We start from the raw sequence: 12,165 nt of genomic DNA on the forward strand, positions 1-12,165 counted from the left end.
AGGAGAGCTCGGCCGTCGTATACGCCTTCCGCGAAGCATCCATTCAGTGATGTCGCGCGGCGGGCCGTAAGTGGCGCGCCACATATAGAGGAGCGCTCATGGTGCTCCTTCTCTATAGCTTCATTTTAATACCACGGCTGCCCACAAGTTGCGCGTTTTGGTCGACAGTGATAACACTACACTGAAATAAGCGAGTCAGTGTGCCTCCCGCGTTGCAAGAACGTGGCATTATAGTTTTAGTGCGATGCATGTTCCAGTCAGGTTTCCGCATTACTCGTCAACTAGAACAAAGGGAGCTTTTACAAAAATTCGGAACGCTCGTTCTTTTTACTTCTTTTTATTCCTGTGCTTTTTATGTGTCTGTTGCTCTGTTGAACAACAGACATGTGTCTCTTGAACCAGCTGTTATGTGTCTGTTGAACCAGCTGGTCACGAACTCGAACTCACGAGCACGCCGGTCCATCGTCGCACTTGACAAGGTGGGCGAGTGTTGTGACGTCACCCACGTCACATTCCTTTCCATCGGGGAGGGTGCTGGCTGGGCTGCCTCGCCGCTGGTGGGACGCCTCGCATTGGGCGCTCACGGGAAGACTACAAATGAAGTTGTGCAGGGTGATATGGGCTGGACAAGTTTTGAAGTGAGGGAAGCTCACAGCAAAATTAATTGTGAATAACGACTGAGGAATGTGGAAGAAAGTAAATGGGCTAGGAAAGTGTTGAGGTACAGGAACAAAAAACATATGTACAGGAAAAACATTGATTCACAGTGAAGGGAAAGAGCTAGGAAGCTTACCAGCAAGCCTGCGGCCTGTAGGGTGAGCAACATAGCAACAAAAAACGTCAAGCGGAAAGTCGGAGAGGCTGAAATAATCCCATGGGTGGCGGCAATGGAAAAGAAACCTACCATGAGTAACTACTTAAGAGGCAAAAAAGAAATCAGGAGAGAAATAACTTATGATAACTCAAAGGGAAGCTCATTACTCTTCGAAGCGAGATCAGGATGCATTAGAACACGCACCTATAAAGCGAGATACAAGAAGGAAGAAGAAGCATGTGCTTGGGCTGCGGTAAACCTATGGGGAAACGATGGAGCATGTTTTATTAGAATGTGAAGATATATGCCCAGCGGTCGCTTTATGCACCACTGGCCTCCTTGAAGCCCTTGGGTTCAGCGACATCAGGGGGAAAGTAAACATGTCCTCGATAGAGACTAGTAAGAGGCGCTGGAAGATTGGTGGAATAAAAGTAGGGAAACGACAAAAAAAAAAAACGGAGACTTCCAAAAACAAAGTTCACGATAGGGGATTAAAAAATTTGGTTATGGGAATTCATCGTGGTTTTTTTTTTTTTTACCTAGTGTTATGATCGACCTGTCAGGTGTGATAAGCATTCAAACGGGCTTCCCAGCGTCAACATGATTTCCCTCGTCTCCGAATCGACGACACACTTTTCCCCGAGTTGACACAAAAACATAGAAGAAACCGGAGGTCAAGACGAAGTCACGCTTTTCCCCGACCTGACACAAAAGGGAAGACGAAGCAAGACAAGCCAAAGGGCAAGAAGGCGCCACCCCGCTCTCCACAAGCTGACACAAAAGGGTGGACGGCGAAAGCACTACTGCTACCACAGGCTCCGGAAGAAGACGGCGACGACCACAGGACCACCAGGGGTTATTTAAGGCCGTGCTGGCCTACGTGTAAGAGACCGCTCGAGACTCAGATGAGAGTCGCATCCATGTACCAATGAAGTGAATACAATCTTTTCTACTTTTTTTCATCATCATTATGCCCGGCTTCGTCATCGTTTCTCGATTCCTGCGGCGAAGACCCACCTCACCCGATCGAGATTATATCACTAGGTAGGACATTAGGCAGTATAATAGCAAGAGCTTGGTGTCGCAAACCACCGCCCAGTTCCAAAGGGGACGCTCATAACATCCACCCATCCATCCACCCCGTGCTGCATCGGTGAAAGGCATTTTCTGTAGGCGCCAAGCCTCCGTGAGAAACCCTACAGAGGAAATGCTGCTGCAGGAGGTGCTCGTGGTGTAGTGACGACCATAACAAGGCGGAAGGCCGTTCGCGTATTTGGATTATCCAGGGATAAAGGCAAGCGGAGGGAGTGCCCGCAGGAAATATCGCATGGTAAGAATTTTTTATTTGTTCCACATTCCTGTTGCATGTCGTTCAGACGTTTCCCCACGAGATAAGACAAGCGTTTTCGCGTTCATTGAGTAAATTGAACCTCAGTTAGGCTCGCCGCGACCGCACCATCGTTGCGAGCACGGATTCAACCGGAAACGACCAACTTTGCCTCCAGAGAAATCGGACAAAGCTCTGGGTCTGACGAAATAGCCCAGTGCAAAGACAAATCTAGGGTTCTCAGGTTATTATGGGGCGAAATGGGAGATTGTTTTTTTCGGAGTTAATATATTTTTAACAGCCTTGATAATCAGTAAAGCCACAGGAAAGGTTTTATTCAGAGCCAACGTTTACCATATCAGATAGGTTCATGGCCATTATATATTTACTGCATATATAAATTCATGTTTGCCGATGTTTAAATCGGCCGTTGCGGTGCAACGTTTCCGATTCAAGGAACGAAGAACCGAGAACGATATTTCAACCTGCACAAGGATGCAGGAAATGCCAGTATATCTAGCGCAGTACGGGAAAGGACAGACCCATTCTCGTTCACGCATATGTCTAGAAAAATAGGGGCTGAAGGATTTCTCGGAAGAGCATAGGCATGATATTCTGATAACGCTCATGGCAGGTGTGTGTATGCCCAAGTGGTAAAATGGCAGAATAAAACTGTTCCCAAGTGTCCAAATGCTGAATGTTTGGCTCCGTGATCTGAACTATGAAATGATTCGCTGCTGTACTGCAAGTAGGAAAGAATATTTCGCTGAACTGTACGGCTCTACTTTAATACAAAAGGGGGGGGGGGGGTGTATTCTGTAAGAGTCCACCTAGTGGACTGTCCATTTCGGCCGCCGCTGATTGGTTAGGGCTGCTCCTCTCCTCCTCTCTCATACAGCTGCATCCAATCAGCAGCGGCAGAAATGGACAGTCCACTAGGTGGACTCTTACGGAATACCCCCTCCCCCCCCCCCCCCCCCAGCAGCCTGGGTTCGACAGCCGTGACTTCACAGCGCTTCTCCTCGGCCACGATCAACCATGTAGTCGACGACCGCTCAAAAAGTTGTGGCGAATGCGTCTTTTCGTCGTGGTAGTGGCAAGGGGAGTGTTTAAACATCATGCAAAAGTGCGGAGTCAATGGACCATATGCAGGAACGTTGCTGTGCATGCGCGGGAAAGGTATCTCCGACCACAGAATAGCGGAACGAAGTATTGTTCCCATACATGCATTCCTTCTCGGTGGCCAGGTTTGCTGGAGCTATAACGACATAAAATTTTTGGAGAAATTATCGGAAAGCCTCTGTGGCTCACGCTCGCGACAATAAAAGGCTGGATTGAATTATGGGGTTTCACGTTCCCATACCACGATCTGATTATGAAGCGCGACGTAGTGGTGGAATCCAAATTAAGGACGACTGACTACCTGACCCAATGGGTGGAACACCTGTTTTTGCCTTCCGCCCACATCGGAACGCGGCCGGCTTCGAACCCACGACCTCGATCGAGATCAGCAGCGCAACGCCGTAATAAAAGGCTTGTTTACATTACCTGGCACATTTAGAGTCGTTAACCCCTGAAAAGCTTGTCAATGACAAACAAAAGAAAGTGTGGTCATATATAGTGCACGTTTACAATGACAGTAAGGCATAAAAGTATAACAGAACAACCCAGATGCATGTTGTAGAGTGTATTGCATGCTAAAGGAGCAGCGCGAATCGTTCTGAATCCAAACATGATGAGATTGGGCATGGATTTTGCTGGGCATTGTTTTGCTGCCTGCCAGGCACTGCCGCTCAAGCCTTCAAAGGCTTTGGCAGGCCTGTATGAATGTACTGATTTGATTATTGGCAATAAAAGTATTATTATTATTATTATTTGATTTGCCTGAATAGAGACAACGAATTCGTAGGTTGCCTATAATAAAGCAAAACGCGCTTACTCGACGGTTGGTAACAATTGTACATAAGTATGTAGCCTCCGTCATGTGTTTGTTCAGGAACTGGATCGTCTGCGCAACAAGCACGGTTGTCACCACAACCATTCAGACGTTTGGACTCGAAATAATAAGTCCTCGCATCGAATCGTAATCGAAATTTCGAATATTCTCACGCCCCCTATAGTTAGATCACTTGATCATCTTGGCGTTGAGCCAGGTTGAACGTTTTCGAGGACGCGTGAAGCAGCAACAGATATATTCTTCGCGTAAACAATGTGTGTCGGCGTCTGATTGAGGACGAAGTCACTATTAGTTTACAGACAAAGAGGTTATACAACGGAACCACGTCGTACCATAAGCTTGTCCCTCGCTTCTCTGCCGACGTGTCTGCATGCGAGGAAAGACGCGCGAGTGGCGCCCAGATCAGTACTATACCAGATATCGGCGTGCGCGCCTTGGGGTTTGGGGGGCGGCGAGTGTAAGTTGTTTGTGCACTTCAAAAATGCTTTCAGGCTGGCTTGTGAACAATAGTGGGAACCCCGCAAATTCCTGAAATCATACCCTATCCACAATGGCTTGCGAATACATTAGGGAGTTTTAGATATTGCGCACCTAAAGTTTTGAAACGCAAACGGTTAGGTTTACAAAATAATTCGAAAGTATGTACAATATCAAGCAAAATGGGTAAAAAAATAACGCAAGCAAGGCGTGGCGGCATGCACCAAAGCTGCTTCGGTGCGTAAAAACTCTCTAATAGCATATTCCACTGACTAGCATGACAAGCACTTGTGTACTAGCTGTACGGGAGGCGATATGTCCCGAGGAAATCGCCCTGCTAATCGCTATTGTACATACTGTTGATAAATGGAACAGTTCCTCTTTACTTTTCTTCTCTCCATAGCTTACTCTCCCCTATTTATTTTTTTTCCTTTTTGTTACATTCACCTTCTGGCCGCTGTTCCGGAGGTGGGGCAAAATGTTTATTTTCTTCAAGAATGCGATGGCCCCTTAACTGAAGTCATATGACCAAAAGAGACGGGGGAAGAGGGGCGGGGTAAAGTGGAATGGCGTGTCCGAGATCGCTTTCCCGAATGTAACACCACAGGCTATCAAAAAACAGGATCAGCACATCCGGTTTAGAAGTAGGATGGAGCCAGGCTAGGGTGGCTAGCCAGGCCTGCAAGTCATGCGGCCTTCCCCTCGGTGACAGCATTTTCAGAGCTTGTTGCTGCCAGCCAACGCCGGCGAGGCCAGCAGAATATTTAGGGCGCAGCAGCGCCCGTTCCTGCGTTTAGCGTCGTCGTACGTCCCTCTGCGTGCCGAGCGAACGAGCACAGCGCAGGATGAAAGAGCGAACGCGGAGCGCAGCGGGGGATGAAAGGCGGTGATAGCAAAACTCCTTGAACTTCGTAAAGTAGCGACACCCTTTGAAGAATGCCGCCTCCTCCTCGCGCGAACACTTGTTGTGCGAGTGCCCGACTTTATCGAACGCGCGCGCGGCCCTCGCAAAAGTCTACCGTGCACACAACCTTCCCTGTGCAACGGTAGACAATCTGCTGCACCCCACGGGCTGCATTTCAAGCCAGAAGCGCCTCTTCCGAGCGATTCTTGTGTTCGCCGAGGACATCGCCCTAGCCGATCGCCTCTGAGCCCCCTCCCCACACCTACGGTGGTTCGACCGCTGCTGCTGCTTCCCTGTTTCTTCCACCACTCTTTTCTACCCCTTCCCTCTGTGCAGCGCGGTTGAGGTGTCCTCATCTGAGAGACAGTTACTGCGCTGCACTTTACCCCATGTTTATTCCTTGTGTGAGTGGTTTTAAAAGGGGAAAAGGAAGAGATAAGTACAGCGCTGTTACTGCCTCTCGTGCGAGGGCACCTCCACGGCCCATGTTTATTCCTTCCCAAACAAGAATCTCTCTCCTCGCGCGCTCTGGCCGAGGCCGACGCTGCATCGCTATTGGCCTAATAGCATCACGTGGGCCCTCGCGCCGGATTCGTTCGTTTACAGTCGTGCTTCAGCGCCATTTTCGGTCGAGCGATGTAGGCGGCGCAACGCACGTCGAAGAGGGAGCGTGAAGGAGAGGAGAAACGAGGAGGAGTGAAGGCGGAGGAGGAGAGCGCCGCTACTTTACGAAGTTTAAGGGGCTTTAGGTGATAGCGAAGAGGGCGCGAGGAGGAAGGTTATGGCGAAAGCGTGAGAAGAAAAAATATGCGGATCCCACGCACTGCTGGAACTGATCTAAGCGAAGCTTTCTGTGCTGTTCCCGTTGATCGAATATAATTTATTTATTTTATTTATTTATACATACTGTCAATCCCAACAGGGATTATTACAGGAGGTCAAGTACAAGGCAAAAAATATAACTAAAGAAGCATTATACAACCAAATGTCGCGCAATTGACGACTGTAAGGCATACAATAAAATCTACAAAAGTAAATTGCATAGACAAATGACATTGGCACTTGGCTTATATGAGGACAAAGGCAAAAACATAACACTGTTTCAAAATTGCAAGGCTAGCAAATCGCTTTCAATTAGTTTAGAGAAACGAGCTAAGGATGTGCTACTGGTAATGGAGGGGGTCAGGTTATTCCATTCTCTGATCGCCAGGAGAAAAAACGAGAATTTGAGGGCATCTGTATGGAATTTGTAAGACCAAGGGTGTGGCAATGCTTCTGGTGGGTAGTTCTTGCTGTGGATTGCTTAATATAAGGGGATATGTCTATATTTAGGTTGTTGTGACAGTGCCCACAGAAACAGTTTGTGTGTACGTGCGTGTGTGTGTAGTTTCGTTTTTTTTAATCCTTCTCCCTCTCACCTATCGCTTCCCCTTTCCCCTCCCCCAGTACAGGGTAGCCAACCGGAGATAATCTCTGGTTAACCTCCCTGTCTTTCCTTTGCCTTCCTCTCTCTCTCTCTTAGGTTGTTGTGTAATTGTTGGTGCATTACCTTTAAGCGCGCCAATCTCGCGCGGTTTTTATGGTTAGTAATCCAGCCTTCATAAGCAGTTCTGTGGGCGAATCTGTTAGGTTAAATTTGTTAAAAATGACCCTAAGCTCTTTTCTTTGAACTCCTTCGAGCTTGTTGGTCAGTTTTTTTTCTTGTGTGTGCGTGTGCGTGTGTGTGTGTGTGTGTGTGTGTGTGTGTGTGTGTGTGTGTGTGTGTGTGTGTGTGTGCGTGTGCGTGTGCGTGTGTGTGTGGGGGGGGGGGGTGCGCGCGCTTCTGAAAAAACTTGATCCAGCTTTCTTCCCTAATTTCTACGTTAGGCTGATTTCCGTCATCAATGCTGAAAATAGACTGAAAGTAGCTATTTAATGTCTTGGCGATATTAGCACTTCCTTCACGCGTTTCTTGGGCTGTTTTTCTGACCTTCGGATTCATATATTGCCAAAATTTTGTAGGGGAACTTTTTATGAATTTCGGTACAGTTGGCTGCCCTCATATTAAATTTCATATCAGTTATGCCTGCGCTTAGGCTCTGCCTGCTACAAGCATTCGGTTTGTTTTTCAGAGATTTCCTCAAAGGCTTCACCTTTCGTTTGGCATGTGTAACGTCACGACGTGTGATCCATGGATTCGTCTTTCTGATCTTTCTTTTGCACGTAACGTGGTTTTGCAAGCAATAAAAGAGAATTTCTTTAAACATGTAAGCCATAACATTTCGATGCTAACAGCGGAGTCGGAGGCTATTTCTTCAAATGACGGAAATTCGTAGAAGAGAGAGAGAGAGTTTTAATGAAAAGGATGGCTCGGTGGCCATCCAGTGGCCATCCAGTGGCCATCCACGGATGCGGGTCATGCATAGTAAGTCAAGAGTTGTGACATCATCAGCTTTGCTAAAATCTGGAAATGTTTCTTGTGCGCGAGTAGGCGTTATACTGTCATCTATCGGTACTGTACAGCAAACTATTTTATGATCCGATATGCCTTCCAGTATTTCTATCTTTGAGTCACGTATCGGGAAGTTATCAGTGAGAAAAATTAGATCAAGCACACTCGAGATATATATGTCCCTCTCCGCGTGTAGGCTGCGTCACTATTTGCGTAAAGTTAAGGGAACGCACTAGATCGAAAACGATTTCTGAGCTGTCGCTGTGGTACTGCATCGATTGCCAGTTAAAATATGGCAGGTTAAGATCCCCCACTAGAATAGCTCTGGTACCAGATGCGTGACGCCGCATATACCTGTACAGTGCATCCACACAATCAGGGCTCGATGAAGGAGTGCGGTGCACACACCCAAGAACGATAATGTGAGTTGTTCTGTAATTTGCAGAATAGCGCTTCTACATCATTTACGTCTTCCAGGTAGCAATGTGAGAGGGATATTATTTTTCATAAAGATGGCCGCACCGCCGCCTCGTGTTTGTCTATCCTTGCGTATGATTGTATAGTTCGGGGGTGTTAGCACAGCATCTTCAATATCGCTTGTTAGCCAAGTTTCAGTAACAGCCAATAAAATCGGGCTTAAAGCTGATAAGCAGCGATTCTAAGGCATCTAATTTGTTCATAATACAGAGCGTATTCACGTTTGCAAAAGGTATTTCCTGCGATGGTTTGGTCGGTGAGGCCTTAACTACCGAAGTTTGGACTGAGCGTTTTGCGTTGCGTTTTCTGGGGTTACTTCTCGTGTTAAAGAAAAGAAAAACTACGTTCGTGGTTATGTGCATCAGCTGACAGTGCGTCTGATTCAGATGACTGATATGAAAATACATCGTGATGAGGTTTGTATTTTCATATCAGAAATCACCAGGAGGAAGATTGGCAAGGCAAGTCTAACAGACTGGGATATGCCTTTCGAGTCCACTGTAAACAGCTAAAAGGGGACATAACCTCGGCAGAGGATTTGAGCCATCAACTCAGACAAATAAGAGATCTCTACACAAAAGAAGTGGAACGAACAGAACAAGCACCAGAAGTGGACAAACGACTCCTCAGGTTATGGGAGGCACGACGAGGCCTAACCAAGCGGTGGAAGCGTCAGAAGCTAAATAGAAAGCTTAAGAAGAAAATTGCCGAAATAACTCAGCAAGCAGAGGAGTATGCAACGCAGCTGGCAAGGCAGGGGTGGCAGCAGTTTAGTACCTCACTGAATGGCACCCTAAGCACAGCCAGAACATGGCATATCCTCAGAACACTCATGGATCCGAGCAAGAGCAAGGCGGAAAGCAGCAAATCCATTCAGAGGTTAATCCACCAGTATGAAGGAACAGAAGAACAACTGCTCCAAGCAGTACGGGAAAAATGCTACGGAAAGATCTCGGTAGAAGGCTACCGAGGAGACTACCAGGGTGACGAAAACTCAACTACGGACCGACCCATCACAAGAGAAGAGGTCGTCGAGGCTGTAAGGGCTGCAACAAAGAACACAGCAGCAGGGGCGGACAAAATCCTAAACTCGCTAATTCGAAACCTCAGCGACGAAGCAATTGATCAGCTCACCCTCTACCTCAACAAACTATGGGAGGATGGCAAAGTACCAGCGGAGTGGAAACGCGCCGTAGTGGTGATGATTCCCAAACCTGGCAAAAAACTCCAAATTGAAAATCTCAGACCAATTTCGCTTACATCATGCCTAGGCAAGCTGTACGAAAGAATAGTGACCCGAAGAATCCAAACGCATCTTGAAGACGGAGGATGGTACCCCAACACCATGTTCGGCTTCAGGGCAAACTTGTCTACCCAAGATATCTTGCTACAGCTAAAGGAAGAGGTACTCGAGACAATGCCGAAACACGGGGAAAACGTGGTCATGGCCATCGACATCAAGGGAGCCTTTGACAACGTCTCCCACGCCGCCATTATGGAGGGGATTAACACCACTAATTGCGGGAAGAAAGTCCATGACTATATCAGAAGCTTCCTAACCGACAGAACAGCGACAGTAGGCCTAGGAGACCTACGGAGTGACGCCTTTCAAACGCCATGCAAGGGCACTCCGCAGGGCTCAGTAATCTCGCCAGTACTCTTCAACATAGCGATGGTCAACCTTACCAAGAAACTTAGCAAGATCGAAGGAATCAGTCATGCAATGTACGCGGACGACATAACGATCTGGACTACTCAAGGCTCACTAGGGGATAAACAAGAGGCACTACAAGAAGCTGCCACCTGCATCGAAGAATACACAAAGCAAAGAGGCCTCAGATGCTCCACGGAGAAATCTGAACTCCTCAGGGTGGGCAGACACCCTACTGATGCCCCGCTCGAAGTAAGGCTAGAAGGACAGAACATCCCGGAACAAAAGATGATTAGAATCCTCGGCATGTGGTTGCAAGGAAGCCGGAAATGCAGCCACACAATCTGCCTGCTAAACAAAGCAGCAGGACAGGTGGGCCGAATAATTAGCAGAGTGGCACACAAGCGATATGGCATGAAAGAGGAGGACACACTCAGGTTGGTCAACAGCCTGATAGTCAGCCGGGTCACATACTCACTGCCGTACCATGCAATCACCAAAACCGAAAAAGAGCAAGTGGAGACCATCCTCCGGAAAGCGTATAAAACAGCTCTCCACCTCCCAAGGAACACATCCAACGACAAACTCATGCAACTTGGAATCAGCAACACTTTTGAAGAACTAAGGGAATGCCAGCTCAACGCACAAGTACGAAGACTCAGCAATACAACGACGGGAAGGGCGCTCCTGACAAAGCTAGGTCGGGAAGTAGAAAAACCACAAAGTAGCAGGGCCGCAATACCAGACCCACTAAGAAAGAAACTACGCATACAACCTATCCCTCGCAACATGGACCCAAACCTCCATGCGAGTAGGAGACAGGCTAGGGCAGAGTTTTACGAAAGGACGATGGGACATCGGGACAATACAGTCTATACCGATGCGTCCCTATACTCACACGCACACAAAAACAACGCGGCAGCGGTAGTAGTAAATAATCAAGGAGAATTAATCACAGGACTCACGGCCGAGGTGGCTAACATAACCGAGGCAGAGGAAATAGCTGTCGCACTGGCAGCGGAACAAGGTTATAGAACAGGAATATCCCTCAATATTCTAACAGATTCACAAGAGGCGTGCCGGAGCTATATAAGAGGCAGAATAAGTAACACGGCGCTCAAGATCCTCAGCAGAGTTCCAGTCGCTGAGGGACAACCCACACATAACATTATCTGGATACCAAGCCACGCAGGGATCAGGGGCAACGAAGGGGCGGACTGCCTAGCTCGAGGGATGACCAGCCGAGCAGGAACGTCAACCGCCCCAGAGGGGCCACAGATCAACTGCGGGAAGAGCTATTCAGAGCTATTAAACCTCTATAAGGGTCTAAGATATCAATATCCGCCACCACATAAAGCATTAACAAAGGAGGAGGCCGCAGGATGGCGGAGACTGCAAACGGGCACCTTTCCAAACTTACACATACTAAGTAGGATGTTCCCCACGCAGTATAGCGCAACCTGTCCGTGGTGTGGAGCTAAGCCAACATTATACCACATTACATGGGAGTGTACAAGAAACCAGGCATTCCACAAACACAAAACACCAAGTGCGGAGCAATGGGAGAGCTGGCTCACCAGCCGCGAGCTAGAGACTCAAAGAGCTCTAATAGCTCACGCGTGCGAGGCGGCCCGGCTCAGTGGAGCCCTGGACTAGGGGCCCATCCATGGCTGAAGAGGACTCAAGCTTCAAGAATGAAGACTTCGGCCTCGACCCGCTAAAACCTTTAAAGAGGCAATAAAGTTTTCCATTCCATTCCATTCCATATGAAAATACAGGAGAATGAACGTTCGAGCTGCGTCAAGTGCTGTTGCGCCGTGATCGTTTTGTGGCGCTGTTAGATTCCGTGTCCCACTTGTAAACATCATTGTTGATGAACAACTTATTGAAAACGAGACGAACGTGGTCGCCGTCCTTCCTTAAACCCTTAGAATTGAAGCTATTTACGCCTTTTCTCACGTACGGCCTCAGAGTAGTCCCGTGCGACGCTTAACGTTGTGTTCTTCAATTTGTATCCCTTGCGCAGCAGGGACTCGACTTCTTTCTCGTTCAAACATTTAACAATGATCGGGCGAAGAAACACGGCCCAGGCGGCGAGCCCTAGCAACAGAGAAAACATATGCCAAG

The sequence above is a fragment of the Dermacentor albipictus genome, chromosome 1, assembly GCF_038994185.2.
Source record: "Dermacentor albipictus isolate Rhodes 1998 colony chromosome 1, USDA_Dalb.pri_finalv2, whole genome shotgun sequence".
Lineage (NCBI taxonomy): Eukaryota > Metazoa > Arthropoda > Arachnida > Ixodida > Ixodidae > Dermacentor > Dermacentor albipictus.